We start from the raw sequence: 18006 nt of genomic DNA, 5'->3' as shown, positions 1-18006 counted from the left end.
TGCGACCTATTTAATCAACATCCGCTGAACACGTAAGGTGCGCGTTTGATGTAAGAAAAACGTTTGTTGCGGTCTATATAATCTAAAACCGCTGATCTTGTAAGGTGCGTGTTTGAAGTAAAAAAATATTTGTTGCGGCCTATTTATTCTTAATCCGCTGAAATCGTAAGGTGCGCGTTTGATGTAAAAAAAACGTTTGTTGCGGCCAATTTAATCTATATTCGCTGAATTCTTAAGGTGCGCGTTTGAAGAAAAAAAGTTTGTTGCGGCCTATTTATTCTCAATCTGCAGAACTCGTGAGGTGCGCGTTTGATGTAAAAGAAACGTTTGTTGCGGCCTATTTATTCTTCATCCGCTGAACTCGTAAGGTGCGCGTTGGAAGTAAAAAATTGTTTGTTGCTTAATATATAATCTACAACCGCTTATCTCGTAAGGAGCGCATTCGAGGTAAAAAAAGTTTGTTTCAGCCTATTTAATCTACATCCACTGAACTCGTAAGGTGCGCGTTTGAAGTAAAAAAATTGCTTGTGGCAGCCTGTTTATTCTCTATCCTGTGAACTCGTAAGGTGCGCGTTTGATGTTCAAAAACGCTTGTTGCGGCCTATATAATCTACAACCGACGATCTCGTAAGGTGCGCGTTTAGAAGTAAAATAAGTTTGTTGTGGCTTATTTCATCTACATCCTCTGAACTCGTAAGGTGCGCGTTTCATTTAAAAAAACGCTTGTTGAGGCCTATATAATCTACAACCGACCATCTCGGAAGGTGACCGTTTGAAGTAAAAAAAAAGTTTGTTGCGGCCTATTTATTCTACATCCTCTGAACTCGTTAGGTGCGCGTTTGAAGTAAAAAAAGTTCGTTGCGGCCTATTTATTCTTCAATCAAAGAACTCGTAAGGTGCGCGTTTGAAGTAAAAAAAGTTGGTTGCGGCCTATTTATTCTTCATTCAATGAACTCGTAAGGTGCGCGTTGAAAGTAAAAAAGTTGTGGCCTATTTATTCTTCATTCCCTGACTCGGAAGGTGAGCGTTGGAAGTAAAAAAAATTGTTGCGGCCTTTTTAATCTTCATTCGCTGATCTCGTAAGGTGCGCGTTTGAAGTAAATAAAGTTTGTTGCGGCCTCTTTATTCTACATCTGCTGAACTCGTAAGCTGGCGTTTGAAGTAAAAAATTTGTTTGTTGCGGCCTATAATCTACATCCGCTGAAATCATAAGGTGCGCATTTGGAGTAAAAAAATGTTAGTTGCGGCCTATTTAATCTTCATCCGCTGAACTCGTAGGTGCGCGCTTGAAGTTAAAAAAAAAATTTTACGGCCTATGTAATCTTCATTCGCTTTAATTCGTAAGGTGCACGTTTGTAGTAAAGAAAAGTTTGTTACGGCCTATAATCTACATCCGCTGAACTCATGAGGTGAGCGTTGGAAGTAAAAAAACTTTTTGCGGCCGATTTAACATTGATCCGCTGAACTCGTAAGTGCGCGTTTGAAGTGAAAAAAATGTTACTTTCGGCCTATTTATTCTTCATCCCCTGAACTCGTAGGTGCGCGTTTGAAGTTAAAAAAATTTTACGGCCTTTAATCTACATGCGCTGAACTCGTAAGTTGCGCGTTTGATGTAAAAAACGTTTGTTGCGACCTATTTATTCAACATCCACTGAACACGTAAGGTGCGCGTTTGATGTAAGAAAAACGTTTGTTGCGGTCTATATAATTTAAAATCGCTGATCTTGTAAGGTGCGTATTTGAAGTAAAAAAATATTTGTTGCGGCCTATTTATTCTTAATCCGCTGATCTCGTAAGGTGCTTGTTGGAAGTACAAAATATTTTTGCGGCCTATTTAATCTTCATCCGCTGAATTTGCAAGGTGCGCGTTGTAAGTAAAAAAACGTTTGTTGCCGCCTATATATTCTACATCCGCTGAACTCGTAAGGTGCGCGTTTGATGTAAAAAAAACGTTTGTTGCGGCCAATTTAATCTATATCCGCTGAATTCATAAGGTGCGCGTTTGAAGTAAAAACGTTTGTTGCGGCCTATTTATTCTCAATCTGCTGAATTCGTGAGGTGCGCGTTTGATGTAAAACAAACGTTTGTTGCGGCCTATTTATTCTTCATCCGCTGAACTCGTAAGGTGCGCGTTGGAAGTAAGAACATTGTTGTGGCCTATTTAATATACATGCGCTGAACTCGTAAGGTGCGCGTTTGAAGTAGAAAAAAAGTTTTTTGCGGCCTATTTATTTTACATCCGCTGAACTCTAAGGTGCGCGTTTGATGTAAGAAAAGTTTGGTGTGGCCTATTTGTTCTACAACCGCTGTACTCTATGGTGCGTCTTTGATATAAAAAAAGTTTGGTGCGGCCTATTTAATCTACAATGCGCTGAACTCGTAAGGTGCGCGTTTGAAGTAAAAAAAAAGTTTGTTGCGGCCCATATAATCTACAACAGCTGATCTCATAAGGTGCGCGTTTAAAGTAAAAAAAAGTTTGTTGCAGCCTATTTTTTCTACATCCGCTGAACTCGTAAAGTGCGCGTTTGGTGTAAAAAAACGTTTGTTGCGGCCTATTTAATCTACATGCGCTGGCCTCGTAAGGTGCGCGTTTGAAGTAAAAAAATGTTTGTTGCATCCTATTTCATCTACATCCGCTGAACACGTAAGGTGCGCGTTTGAAGTAAAAAAATGTTTGTTGCATCCTATTTAATCCACATCCGCTGAACTCGTAAGGTGCGCGTTTGATGTAAAAAACGCTTGTTGCGGCCTATATAATCTACAACCGACGATCTCGTAAGGTGCGCGTTTGAAGTAAAAAAATGCTTGTTGCGGCCTATTTATTCTACATCCGCTAACTCGTAAGGTGCGCGTTAGGTGTAAAAAAAATGTTTGTTGCGGCCTATTTATTCTACATGCGCTGAACTCGTAAGGTGCGCGTTTGATGTAAAAAATCGCTTGATGCGGCCTATAAAATCTACAACCGACGATCTCGTAAGGTGCGCGTTTGAAGTAAACAAAACGTTTGTTGCGGCCTATTTAATCTTCATCCGCTGATCTCGTAAGGTGCGCGTTTGAAGTAAAAAAAAGTTTGTGGCGGCGTATTTATTCTACTTATGATTACATTGTATGTTGCGCGTTGGAAGTAAAAAAATGTTTGTTGCGGCCTATTTATTCTACATCCGCTGAACTCGTAAGCTGCGCGTTTGATGTAGAAAAAACGTTTGTTACGGCCTATTTATTCCACCTGCGCTGAACTCCTAAGGTGCGCGTTTGAAGTAAAAAAAGTTGGTTGCGGCCTATTTAATCTTCATTCAATGAACTCGTAAGGTGCGCGTTGAAAGTAAAAAAGTTGTTGCGGCCTATTTATTCTTCATTCCCTGAACTCGGAAGGTGAGCGTTGGAAGTAAAAAAAATTGTGGCGGCCTTTTTAATCTTCATCCGCTGATCTCGTAAGGTGCGCGTTTGAAGAAAACAAAGTTTGTGGCGGCGTATTTATTCTACATATGAAGATATGGTTAGTTGCGCGTTGGAAGTAAAAAAAGATTGTTGCGGCGTATTTTTTCTACATCCGCTGAACTCGTAAGGTGAGTGTTAGAAGTAAAAAAGTTTGTTGCGGCCTATTTATTCTACATCTGCTAAACTCTTAAGCTGGCGTTTGAAGTAAAAAATAAATTTGTTGCGGCCTATAATCTACATCCGCTGAAATCATAAGGTGCGCGTTTGGAGTAAAAAAAATGTAAGTTGCGGCCTATTTATTCTACATCCGCTGAACTCGTAAGGTGCGCGTTTGAAGTAGAAAAAACGTTTGTTGCGGCCTATTTATTATACAAGCGCTGAACTCGTAAGGTGCGCGTTTGAAGTAGAAAAAAAAGTTTGTTGCGGCCTATTTATTCTACATCCGCTGAAAACCTAAAGTGCGCGTTTGATGTAAAAAAAAGTTTGTTGCGGCCTATATAAGCTACAACAGCTGATCTCGTAAGGTGGCGTTTAAAGTAAAAAATTGTGTTGCCGACTATTTTGTCTACATCCGCTGAACTCGTAAGGTTAGCATTGGAAGTAAAAAAAGTTTGTGGCGGCCTATTTAATATACATCCGCTGAACTCGTAAGGTGCGCGTTTGAAATAAAAATATGTTTGCTGCGGCCTTTTTATTTTCCATTCGCTGAACTTGTAAGGTGCGCGTTTGAAGTAAAAAAAAGTTTTTTACTTCCTATAATCTACATCCGCTGAATTCATAAGGTGCGCGTGTGAAGTAAAAAAAAGTTTGTTGCGGCCTATTTATTCAACATCCGCTGAACTCGTAAGGTGCACGTTTGATGTAAAAAAACACTTGTTGCGGCCTATATAATCTACAACCGACGATCTCGTAAGGTGCGCGTTTGAAGTAAAAAAAAATTTGTTGCGGCCTATTTTATATACATCCTCTGAACTCGTAATGTGCGCGTTTGATGTTAAAAAACGCTTGTTGCGGCCTATATAATCTACAACCGACCATCTCGGAAGGTGACCGTTTGAACTAAAAAAAAAGTTTGTTGCGGCCTATTTATTCTACATCCTCTGAACTCGTAAGGTGCGCGTTTGAAGTAAAAAAAGTTCGTTGCGGCCTATTTATTCTTCAATCAGAGAACTCGTAAGGTGCGCGTTTGAAGTAAAAAAAAAGTTGGTTGCGGCCTATTTATTCTTCATTCAATGAACTCGTAAGGTGCGCGTTGAAAGTAAAAAAGTTGTTGTGGCTTATTTATTCTTCATTCCCTGACTCGGAAGTTGAGCGTTGGAAGTAAAAAAAATTGTTGCGGCCTTTTTAATCTTCATTCGCTGATCTCCTAAGGTGCGCGTTTGAAGTAAACAAAGTTTGTTGCGGCCTTTTTATTCTACATCTGCTGAACTCGTAAGCTGGCGTTTGAAGTAAAAAATAAGTTTGTTGCGGCCTATAATCTACATCCGCTGAAATCATAAGGTGCGCATTTGGAGTAAAAAAATGTTAGTTGCGGCCTATTTAATCTTCATCCGCTGAACTCGTAGGTGCGCGCTTGAAGTTAAAAAAAAAATTTTACGGCCTATGTAATCTTCATTCGCTTTAATTCGTAAGGTGCACGTTTGTAGTAAAGAAAAGTTTGTTACGGCCTATAATCTACATCCGCTGAACTCATGAGGTGAGCGTTGGAAGTAAAAAAACTTTTTGCGGCCGATTTAACATTGATCCGCTGAACTCGTAAGTGCGCGTTTGAAGTGAAAAAAATGTTACTTTCGGCCTATTTATTCTTCATCCCCTGAACTCGTAGGTGCGCGTTTGAAGTTAAAAAAATTTTACGGCCTTTAATCTACATGCGCTGAACTCGTAAGTTGCGCGTTTGATGTAAAAAACGTTTGTTGCGACCTATTTATTCAACATCCACTGAACACGTAAGGTGCGCGTTTGATGTAAGAAAAACGTTTGTTGCGGTCTATATAATTTAAAATCGCTGATCTTGTAAGGTGCGTATTTGAAGTAAAAAAATATTTGTTGCGGCCTATTTATTCTTAATCCGCTGATCTCGTAAGGTGCTTGTTGGAAGTACAAAATATTTTTGCGGCCTATTTAATCTTCATCCGCTGAATTTGCAAGGTGCGCGTTGTAAGTAAAAAAACGTTTGTTGCCGCCTATATATTCTACATCCGCTGAACTCGTAAGGTGCGCGTTTGATGTAAAAAAAACGTTTGTTGCGGCCAATTTAATCTATATCCGCTGAATTCATAAGGTGCGCGTTTGAAGTAAAAACGTTTGTTGCGGCCTATTTATTCTCAATCTGCTGAATTCGTGAGGTGCGCGTTTGATGTAAAACAAACGTTTGTTGCGGCCTATTTATTCTTCATCCGCTGAACTCGTAAGGTGCGCGTTGGAAGTAAGAACATTGTTGTGGCCTATTTAATATACATGCGCTGAACTCGTAAGGTGCGCGTTTGAAGTAGAAAAAAAGTTTTTTGCGGCCTATTTATTTTACATCCGCTGAACTCTAAGGTGCGCGTTTGATGTAAGAAAAGTTTGGTGTGGCCTATTTGTTCTACAACCGCTGTACTCTATGGTGCGTCTTTGATATAAAAAAAGTTTGGTGCGGCCTATTTAATCTACAATGCGCTGAACTCGTAAGGTGCGCGTTTGAAGTAAAAAAAAAGTTTGTTGCGGCCCATATAATCTACAACAGCTGATCTCATAAGGTGCGCGTTTAAAGTAAAAAAAAGTTTGTTGCAGCCTATTTTTTCTACATCCGCTGAACTCGTAAAGTGCGCGTTTGGTGTAAAAAAACGTTTGTTGCGGCCTATTTAATCTACATGCGCTGGCCTCGTAAGGTGCGCGTTTGAAGTAAAAAAATGTTTGTTGCATCCTATTTCATCTACATCCGCTGAACACGTAAGGTGCGCGTTTGAAGTAAAAAAATGTTTGTTGCATCCTATTTAATCCACATCCGCTGAACTCGTAAGGTGCGCGTTTGATGTAAAAAACGCTTGTTGCGGCCTATATAATCTACAACCGACGATCTCGTAAGGTGCGCGTTTGAAGTAAAAAAATGCTTGTTGCGGCCTATTTATTCTACATCCGCTAACTCGTAAGGTGCGCGTTAGGTGTAAAAAAAATGTTTGTTGCGGCCTATTTATTCTACATGCGCTGAACTCGTAAGGTGCGCGTTTGATGTAAAAAATCGCTTGATGCGGCCTATAAAATCTACAACCGACGATCTCGTAAGGTGCGCGTTTGAAGTAAACAAAACGTTTGTTGCGGCCTATTTAATCTTCATCCGCTGATCTCGTAAGGTGCGCGTTTGAAGTAAAAAAAAGTTTGTGGCGGCGTATTTATTCTACTTATGATTACATTGTATGTTGCGCGTTGGAAGTAAAAAAATGTTTGTTGCGGCCTATTTATTCTACATCCGCTGAACTCGTAAGCTGCGCGTTTGATGTAGAAAAAACGTTTGTTACGGCCTATTTATTCCACCTGCGCTGAACTCCTAAGGTGCGCGTTTGAAGTAAAAAAAGTTGGTTGCGGCCTATTTAATCTTCATTCAATGAACTCGTAAGGTGCGCGTTGAAAGTAAAAAAGTTGTTGCGGCCTATTTATTCTTCATTCCCTGAACTCGGAAGGTGAGCGTTGGAAGTAAAAAAAATTGTGGCGGCCTTTTTAATCTTCATCCGCTGATCTCGTAAGGTGCGCGTTTGAAGAAAACAAAGTTTGTGGCGGCGTATTTATTCTACATATGAAGATATGGTTAGTTGCGCGTTGGAAGTAAAAAAAGATTGTTGCGGCGTATTTTTTCTACATCCGCTGAACTCGTAAGGTGAGTGTTAGAAGTAAAAAAGTTTGTTGCGGCCTATTTATTCTACATCTGCTAAACTCTTAAGCTGGCGTTTGAAGTAAAAAATAAATTTGTTGCGGCCTATAATCTACATCCGCTGAAATCATAAGGTGCGCGTTTGGAGTAAAAAAAATGTAAGTTGCGGCCTATTTATTCTACATCCGCTGAACTCGTAAGGTGCGCGTTTGAAGTAGAAAAAACGTTTGTTGCGGCCTATTTATTATACAAGCGCTGAACTCGTAAGGTGCGCGTTTGAAGTAGAAAAAAAAGTTTGTTGCGGCCTATTTATTCTACATCCGCTGAAAACCTAAAGTGCGCGTTTGATGTAAAAAAAAGTTTGTTGCGGCCTATATAAGCTACAACAGCTGATCTCGTAAGGTGGCGTTTAAAGTAAAAAATTGTGTTGCCGACTATTTTGTCTACATCCGCTGAACTCGTAAGGTTAGCATTGGAAGTAAAAAAAGTTTGTGGCGGCCTATTTAATATACATCCGCTGAACTCGTAAGGTGCGCGTTTGAAATAAAAATATGTTTGCTGCGGCCTTTTTATTTTCCATTCGCTGAACTTGTAAGGTGCGCGTTTGAAGTAAAAAAAAGTTTTTTACTTCCTATAATCTACATCCGCTGAATTCATAAGGTGCGCGTGTGAAGTAAAAAAAAGTTTGTTGCGGCCTATTTATTCAACATCCGCTGAACTCGTAAGGTGCACGTTTGATGTAAAAAAACACTTGTTGCGGCCTATATAATCTACAACCGACGATCTCGTAAGGTGCGCGTTTGAAGTAAAAAAAAATTTGTTGCGGCCTATTTTATATACATCCTCTGAACTCGTAATGTGCGCGTTTGATGTTAAAAAACGCTTGTTGCGGCCTATATAATCTACAACCGACCATCTCGGAAGGTGACCGTTTGAACTAAAAAAAAAGTTTGTTGCGGCCTATTTATTCTACATCCTCTGAACTCGTAAGGTGCGCGTTTGAAGTAAAAAAAGTTCGTTGCGGCCTATTTATTCTTCAATCAGAGAACTCGTAAGGTGCGCGTTTGAAGTAAAAAAAAAGTTGGTTGCGGCCTATTTATTCTTCATTCAATGAACTCGTAAGGTGCGCGTTGAAAGTAAAAAAGTTGTTGTGGCTTATTTATTCTTCATTCCCTGACTCGGAAGTTGAGCGTTGGAAGTAAAAAAAATTGTTGCGGCCTTTTTAATCTTCATTCGCTGATCTCCTAAGGTGCGCGTTTGAAGTAAACAAAGTTTGTTGCGGCCTTTTTATTCTACATCTGCTGAACTCGTAAGCTGGCGTTTGAAGTAAAAAATAAGTTTGTTGCGGCCTATAATCTACATCCGCTGAAATCATAAGGTGCGCATTTGGAGTAAAAAAATGTTAGTTGCGGCGTATTTAATCTTCATCCGCTGAACTCGTAGGTGCGCGCTTGAAGTTAAAAAAAAATTTTACGGCCTATGTAATCTTCATTCGCTGAATTCGTAAGGTGCGCGTTTGAAGTAAAAAAAAGTTTGTTGTTGCCTATTTATTTATATCCGCTGAATTCGTAAGGTGCGCATTTGAAGTAAAAAGCTTGTTGCGGCCTATTTAATCTACATCCGCTGAACTCGTAAGGTGCGCGTTTGTTGTAGAAAAAAAGTTTGTTGTGGCCTACTTATTCTGCATCCGCTGAACTCTAAGGTGCGCGTTTTATGTAAAAAAAAGTTTATTGCGGCCTATTTAATTTACATCCGCAAATCTCGTAAGGTGCGCGTTTGGAGTAAAGAAAAGTTTGTTACGGCCTATAATCTACATCCGCTGAACTCATGAGGTGAGCGTTGGAAGTAAAAAAAACTTTTTGCGGCCGATTTACATTCATCCGCTGAACTCGTAAGGTGCGCGTTTGAAGTGAAAAAAATGTTACTTTCGGCCTATTTATTCTTCATCCCCTGAACTCGTAGGTGCGCGTTTGAAGTTAAAAAAATTTTACGGCCTTTAATCTACATCCGCTGAACTCGTAAGGTGAGCGTTGAAGTAAAAAAAAAGTTTGTTCCGGCGCATTTATTCTACATGCGCTGAACTCGCAAGTTGCGCGTTTGAATAAAAAAGTTTGTTGCGGCGTATTTATTCTACATCCGCTGAACTCGTAATGTGCTCGTTTGATGTAAAAAACGTTTGTTGCGACCTATTTAATCAACATCCGCTGAACACGTAAGGTGCGCGTTTGATGTAAGAAAAACGTTTGTTGCGGTCTATATAATCTAAAACCGCTGATCTTGTAAGGTGCGTGTTTGAAGTAAAAAAATATTTGTTGCGGCCTATTTATTCTTAATCCGCTGAAATCGTAAGGTGCGCGTTTGATGTAAAAAAAACGTTTGTTGCGGCCAATTTAATCTATATTCGCTGAATTCTTAAGGTGCGCGTTTGAAGAAAAAAAGTTTGTTGCGGCCTATTTATTCTCAATCTGCTGAACTCGTGAGGTGCGCGTTTGATGTAAAAGAAACGTTTGTTGCGGCCTATTTATTCTTCATCCGCTGAACTCGTAAGGTGCGCGTTGGAAGTAAAAAATTGTTTGTTGCTTAATATATAATCTACAACCGCTTATCTCGTAAGGAGCGCATTCGAGGTAAAAAAAGTTTGTTTCAGCCTATTTAATCTACATCCACTGAACTCGTAAGGTGCGCGTTTGAAGTAAAAAAATTGCTTGTGGCAGCCTGTTTATTCTCTATCCTGTGAACTCGTAAGGTGCGCGTTTGATGTTAAAAAAACGCTTGTTGCGGCCTATATAATCTACAACCGACGATCTCGTAAGGTGCGCGTTTAGAAGTAAAATAAGTTTGTTGCGGCTTATTTCATCTACATCCTCTGAACTCGTAAGGTGCGCGTTTCATTTAAAAAAACGCTTGTTGAGGCCTATATAATCTACAACCGACCATCTCGGAAGGTGACCGTTTGAAGTAAAAAAAAAAGTTTGTTGCGGCCTATTTATTCTACATCCTCTGAACTCGTTAGGTGCGCGTTTGAAGTAAAAGAAGTTCGTTGCGGCCTATTTATTCATCAATCAAAGAACTCGTAAGGTGCGCGTTTGAAGTAAAAAAAGTTGGTTGCGGCCTATTTATTCTTCATTCAATGAACTCGTAAGGTGCGCGTTGAAAGTAAAAAAGTTGTGGCCTATTTATTCTTCATTCCCTGACTCGGAAGGTGAGCGTTGGAAGTAAAAAAAATTGTTGCGGCCTTTTTAATCTTCATTCGCTGATCTCGTAAGGTGCGCGTTTGAAGTAAACAAAGTTTGTTGCGGCCTTTTTATTCTACATCTGCTGAACTCGTAAGCTGGCGTTTGAAGTAAAAAATTTGTTTGTTGCGGCCTATAATCTACATCCGCTGAAATCATAAGGTGCGCATTTGGAGTAAAAAAATGTTAGTTGCGGCCTATTTAATCTTCATCCGCTGAACTCGTAGGTGCGCGCTTGAAGTTAAAAAAAAAATTTTACGGCCTATGTAATCTTCATTCGCTTTAATTCGTAAGGTGCACGTTTGTAGTAAAGAAAAGTTTGTTACGGCCTATAATCTACATCCGCTGAACTCATGAGGTGAGCGTTGGAAGTAAAAAAACTTTTTGCGGCCGATTTAACATTGATCCGCTGAACTCGTAAGGTGCGCGTTTGAAGTGAAAAAAATGTTACTTTCGGCCTATTTATTCTTCATCCCCTGAACTCGTAGGTGCGCGTTTGAAGTTAAAAAAATTTTACGGCCTTTAATCTACATGCGCTGAACTCGTAAGTTGCGCGTTTGATCTAAAAAACGTTTGTTGCGACCTATTTAATCAACATCCACTGAACACGTAAGGTGCGCGTTTGATGTAAGAAAAACGTTTGTTGCGGTCTATATAATTTAAAATCGCTGATCTTGTAAGGTGCGTATTTGAAGTAAAAAAATATTTGTTGCGGCCTATTTATTCTTAATCCGCTGATCTCGTAAGGTGCTTGTTGGAAGTACAAAATATTTTTGCGGCCTATTTAATCTTCATCCGCTGAATTTGCAAGGTGCGCGTTGTAAGTAAAAAAACGTTTGTTGCCGCCTATATATTCTACATCCGCTGAACTCGTAAGGTGCGCGTTTGATGTAAAAAAAAACGTTTGTTGCGGCCAATTTAATCTATATCCGCTGAATTCATAAGGTGCGCGTTTGAAGTAAAAACGTTTGTTGCGGCCTATTTAATCTCAATCTGCTGAATTCGTGAGGTGCGCGTTTGATGTAAAACAAACGTTTGTTGCGGCCTATTTATTCTTCATCCGCTGAACTCGTAAGGTGCGCGTTGGAAGTAAGAACATTGTTGTGGCCTATTTAATATACATGCGCTGAACTCGTAAGGTGCGCGTTTGAAGTAGAAAAAAAGTTTTTTGCGGCCTATTTATTTTACATCCGCTGAACTCTAAGGTGCGCGTTTGATGTAAGAAAAGTTTGGTGTGGCCTATTTGTTCTACAACCGCTGTACTCTATGGTGCGTCTTTGATATAAAAAAAGTTTGGTGCGGCCTATTTAATCTACAATGCGCTGAACTCGTAACTTGCGCGTTTGAAGTAAAAAAAAAAAGTTTGTTGCGGCCGATATAATCTACAACAGCTGATCTCATAAGGTGCGCGTTTAAAGTAAAAAAAAGTTTGTTGCAGCCTATTTTTTCTACATCCGCTGAACTCGTAAAGTGCGCGTTTGGTGTAAAAAAACGTTTGTTGCGGCCTATTTATTCTACATGCGCTGGCCTCGTAAGGTGCGCGTTTGAAGTAAAAAAATGTTTGTTGCATCCTATTTCATCTACATCCGCTGAACACGTAAGGTGCGCGTTTGAAGTAAAAAAATGTTTGTTGCATCCTATTTAATCCACATCCGCTGAACTCGTAAGGTGCGCGTTTGATGTAAAAAACGCTTGTTGCGGCCTATATAATCAACAACCGACGATCTCGTAAGGTGCGCGTTTGAAGTAAAAAAATGCTTGTTGCGGCCTATTTATTCTACATCCGCTAACTCGTAAGGTGCGCGTTAGGTGTCAAAAAAATGTTTGTTGCGGCCTATTTATTCTACATGCGCTGAACTCGTAAGGTGCGCGTTTGATGTAAAAAATCGCTTGATGCGGCCTATAAAATCTACAACCGACGATCTCGTAAGGTGCGCGTTTGAAGTAAACAAAACGTTTGTTGCGGCCTATTTAATCTTCATCCGCTGATCTCGTAAGGTGCGCGTTTGAAGTAAAAAAAAGTTTGTGGCGGCGTATTTATTCTACTTATGATTACATTGTATGTTGCGCGTTGGAAGTAAAAAAATGTTTGTTGCGGCCTATTTATTCTACATCCGCTGAACTCGTAAGCTGCGCGTTTGATGTAGAAAAAACGTTTGTTACGGCCTATTTATTCCACCTGCGCTGAACTCGTAAGGTGCGCGTTTGAAGTAAAAAAAGTTTGTTGCGGCCTATTCAATCTACATCCGCTGAACACGTAAACTGCGCGTTTGAAGTAAAAAAAAGTTGGTTGCGGCCTATTTAATCTTCATTCAATGAACTCGTAAGGTGCGCGTTGAAAGTAAAAAAGTTGTTGCGGCCTATTTATTCTTCATTCCCTGAACTCGGAAGGTGAGCGTTGGAAGTAAAAAAAATTGTGGCGGCCTTTTTAATCTTCATCCGCTGATCTCGTAAGGTGCGCGTTTGAAGAAAACAAAGTTTGTGGCGGCGTATTTATTCTACATATGAAGATATGGTTAGTTGCGCGTTGGAAGTAAAAAAAGATTGTTGCGGCGTATTTTTTCTACATCCGCTGAACTCGTAAGGTGAGTGTTAGAAGTAAAAAAGTTTGTTGCGGCCTATTTATTCTACATCTGCTAAACTCTTAAGCTGGCGTTTGAAGTAAAAAATAAATTTGTTGCGGCCTATAATCTACATCCGCTGAAATCATAAGGTGCGCGTTTGGAGTAAAAAAAATGTAAGTTGCGGCCTATTTATTCTACATCCGCTGAACTCGTAAGGTGCGCGTTTGAAGTAGAAAAAACGTTTGTTGCGGCCTATTTATTATACAAGCGCTGAACTCGTAAGGTGCGCGTTTGAAGTAGAAAAAAAAGTTTGTTGCGGCCTATTTATTCTACATCCGCTGAAAACCTAAAGTGCGCGTTTGATGTAAAAAAAAGTTTGTTGCGGCCTATATAAGCTACAACAGCTGATCTCGTAAGGTGGCGTTTAAAGTAAAAAATTGTGTTGCCGACTATTTTGTCTACATCCGCTGAACTCGTAAGGTTAGCATTGGAAGTAAAAAAAGTTTGTGGCGGCCTATTTAATATACATCCGCTGAACTCGTAAGGTGCGCGTTTGAAATAAAAATATGTTTGCTGCGGCCTTTTTATTTTCCATTCGCTGAACTTGTAAGGTGCGCGTTTGAAGTAAAAAAAAGTTTTTTACTTCCTATAATCTACATCCGCTGAATTCATAAGGTGCGCGTGTGAAGTAAAAAAAGATTGTTGCGGCCTATTTATTCAACATCCGCTGAACTCGTAAGGTGCACGTTTGATGTAAAAAAACACTTGTTGCGGCCTATATAATCTACAACCGACGATCTCGTAAGGTGCGCGTTTGAAGTAAAAAAAAATTTGTTGCGGCCTATTTTATATACATCCTCTGAACTCGTAATGTGCGCGTTTGATGTTAAAAAACGCTTGTTGCGGCCTTTATAATCTACAACCGACCATCTCGGAAGGTGACCGTTTGAACTAAAAAAAAAGTTTGTTGCGGCCTATTTATTCTACATCCTCTGAACTCGTAAGGTGCGCGTTTGAAGTAAAAAAAGTTCGTTGCGGCCTATTTATTCTTCAATCAGAGAACTCGTAAGGTGCGCGTTTGAAGTAAAAAAAAAGTTGGTTGCGGCCTATTTATTCTTCATTCAATGAACTCGTAAGGTGCGCGTTGAAAGTAAAAAAGTTGTTGTGGCTTATTTATTCTTCATTCCCTGACTCGGAAGTTGAGCGTTGGAAGTAAAAAAAATTGTTGCGGCCTTTTTAATCTTCATTCGCTGATCTCCTAAGGTGCGCGTTTGAAGTAAACAAAGTTTGTTGCGGCCTTTTTATTCTACATCTGCTGAACTCGTAAGCTGGCGTTTGAAGTAAAAAATAAGTTTGTTGCGGCCTATAATCTACATCCGCTGAAATCATAAGGTGCGCATTTGGAGTAAAAAAATGTTAGTTGCGGCGTATTTAATCTTCATCCGCTGAACTCGTAGGTGCGCGCTTGAAGTTAAAAAAAATTTTTACGGCCTATGTAATCTTCATTCGCTGAATTCGTAAGGTGCGCGTTTGAAGTAAAAAAAAGTTTGTTGTTGCCTATTTATTTATATCCGCTGAATTCGTAAGGTGCGCATTTGAAGTAAAAAAGCTTGTTGCGGCCTATTTAATCTACATCCGCTGAACTCGTAAGGTGCGCGTTTGTTGTAGAAAAAAAGTTTGTTGTGGCCTACTTATTCTGCATCCGCTGAACTCTAAGGTGCGCGTTTTATGTAAAAAAAGTTTATTGCGGCCTATTTAATTTACATCCGCAAATCTCGTAAGGTGCGCGTTTGGAGTAAAGAAAAGTTTGTTACGGCCTATAATCTACATCCGCTGAACTCATGAGGTGAGCGTTGGAAGTAAAAAAAACTTTTTGCGGCCGATTTAACATTCATCCGCTGAACTCGTAAGGTGCGCGTTTGAAGTGAAAAAAATGTTACTTTCGGCCTATTTATTCTTCATCCCCTGAACTCGTAGGTGCGCGTTTGAAGTTAAAAAAATTTTACGGCCTTTAATCTACATCCGCTGAACTCGTAAGGTGAGCGTTGAAGTAAAAAAAAAGTTTGTTGCGGCGCATTTATTCTACATGCGCTGAACTCGTAAGTTGCGCGTTTGAATAAAAAAGTTTGTTGCGGCGTATTTAATCTACATCCGCTGAACTCGTAATGTGCTCGTTTGATGTAAAAAACGTTTGTTGCGACCTATTTAATCAACATCCGCTGAACACGTAAGGTGCGCGTTTGATGTAAGAAAAACGTTTGTTGCGGTCTATATAATCTAAAACCGCTGATCTTGTAAGGTGCGTGTTTGAAGTAAAAAAATATTTGTTGCGGCCTATTTATTCTTAATCCGCTGAAATCGTAAGGTGCGCGTTTGATGTAAAAAAAACGTTTGTTGCGGCCAATTTAATCTATATTCGCTGAATTCTTAAGGTGCGCGTTTGAAGAAAAAAAGTTTGTTGCGGCCTATTTATTCTCAATCTGCAGAACTCGTGAGGTGCGCGTTTGATGTAAAAGAAACGTTTGTTGCGGCCTATTTATTCTTCATCCGCTGAACTCGTAAGGTGCGCGTTGGAAGTAAAAAATTGTTTGTTGCTTAATATATAATCTACAACCGCTTATCTCGTAAGGAGCGCATTCGAGGTAAAAAAAGTTTGTTTCAGCCTATTTAATCTACATCCACTGAACTCGTAAGGTGCGCGTTTGAAGTAAAAAAATTGCTTGTGGCAGCCTGTTTATTCTCTATCCTGTGAACTCGTAAGGTGCGCGTTTGATGTTAAAAAACGCTTGTTGCGGCCTATATAATCTACAACCGACGATCTCGTAAGGTGCGCGTTTAGAAGTAAAATAAGTTTGTTGCGGCTTATTTCATCTACATCCTCTGAACTCGTAAGGTGCGCGTTTCATTTAAAAAAACGCTTGTTGAGGCCTATATAATCTACAACCGACCATCTCGGAAGGTGACCGTTTGAAGTAAAAAAAAAGTTTGTTGCGGCCTATTTATTCTACATCCTCTGAACTCGTTAGGTGCGCGTTTGAAGTAAAAAAAGTTCGTTGCGGCCTATTTATTCTTCAATCAAAGAACTCGTAAGGTGCGCGTTCGAAGTAAAAAAAGTTGGTTGCGGCCTATTTATTCTTCATTCAATGAACTCGTAAGGTGCGCGTTGAAAGTAAAAAAGTTGTGGCCTATTTATTCTTCATTCCCTGACTCGGAAGGTGAGCGTTGGAAGTAAAAAAAATTGTTGCGGCCTTTTTAATCTTCATTCGCTGATCTCGTAAGGTGCGCGTTTGAAGTAAACAAAGTTTGTTGCGGCCTCTTTATTCTACATCTGCTGAACTCGTAAGCTGGCGTTTGAAGTAAAAAATTTGTTTGTTGCGGCCTATAATCTACATCCGCTGAAATCATAAGGTGCGCATTTGGAGTAAAAAAATGTTAGTTGCGGCCTATTTAATCTTCATCCGCTGAACTCGTAGGTGCGCGCTTGAAGTTAAAAAAAAATTTTACGGCCTATGTAATCTTCATTCGCTTTAATTCGTAAGGTGCACGTTTGTAGTAAAGAAAAGTTTGTTACGGCCTATAATCTACATCCGCTGAACTCATGAGGTGAGCGTTGGAAGTAAAAAAACTTTTGCGGCCGATTTAACATTGATCCGCTGAACTCGTAAGTGCGCGTTTGAAGTGAAAAAAATGTTACTTTCGGCCTATTTATTCTTCATCCCCTGAACTCGTAGGTGCGCGTTTGAAGTTAAAAAAATTTTACGGCCTTTAATCTACATGCGCTGAACTCGTAAGTTGCGCGTTTGATGTAAAAAACGTTTGTTGCGACCTATTTAATCAACATCCACTGAACACGTAAGGTGCGCGTTTGATGTAAGAAAAACGTTTGTTGCGGTCTATATAATTTAAAATCGCTGATCTTGTAAGGTGCGTATTTGAAGTAAAAAAATATTTGTTGCGGCCTATTTATTCTTAATCCGCTGATCTCGTAAGGTGCTTGTTGGAAGTACAAAATATTTTTGCGGCCTATTTAATCTTCATCCGCTGAATTTGCAAGGTGCGCGTTGTAAGTAAAAAAACGTTTGTTGCCGCCTATATATTCTACATCCGCTGAACTCGTAAGGTGCGCGTTTGATGTAAAAAAAACGTTTGTTGCGGCCAATTTAATCTATATCCGCTGAATTCATAAGGTGCGCGTTTGAAGTAAAAACGTTTGTTGCGGCCTATTTAATCTCAATCTGCTGAATTCGTGAGGTGCGCGTTTGATGTAAAACAAACGTTTGTTGCGGCCTATTTATTCTTCATCCGCTGAACTCGTAAGGTGCGCGTTGGAAGTAAGAACATTGTTGTGGCCTATTTAATATACATGCGCTGAACTCGTAAGGTGCGCGTTTGAAGTAGAAAAAAGTTTTTTGCGGCCTATTTATTTTACATCCGCTGAACTCTAAGGTGCGCGTTTGATGTAAGAAAAGTTTGGTGTGGCCTATTTGTTCTACAACCGCTGTACTCTATGGTGCGTCTTTGATATAAAAAAAGTTTGGTGCGGCCTATTTAATCTACAATGCGCTGAACTCGTAAGGTGCGCGTTTGAAGTAAAAAAAAAGTTTGTTGCGGCCCATATAATCTACAACAGCTGATCTCATAAGGTGCGCGTTTAAAGTAAAAAAAAGTTTGTTGCAGCCTATTTTTTCTACATCCGCTGAACTCGTAAAGTGCGCGTTTGGTGTAAAAAAACGTTTGTTGCGGCCTATTTAATCTACATGCGCTGGCCTCGTAAGGTGCGCGTTTGAAGTAAAAAAATGTTTGTTGCATCCTATTTCATCTACATCCGCTGAACACGTAAGGTGCGCGTTTGAAGTAAAAAAATGTTTGTTGCATCCTATTTAATCCACATCCGCTGAACTCGTAAGGTGCGCGTTTGATGTAA

The sequence above is a fragment of the Amblyomma americanum genome, chromosome 1 (genome assembly GCF_052857255.1).
Source record: "Amblyomma americanum isolate KBUSLIRL-KWMA chromosome 1, ASM5285725v1, whole genome shotgun sequence".
Classification (NCBI taxonomy): Eukaryota; Metazoa; Arthropoda; class Arachnida; order Ixodida; family Ixodidae; genus Amblyomma; species Amblyomma americanum.
The sequence above is the reverse complement of the archived record's forward strand: the minus strand, read 5'-3'. Positions refer to the sequence as shown.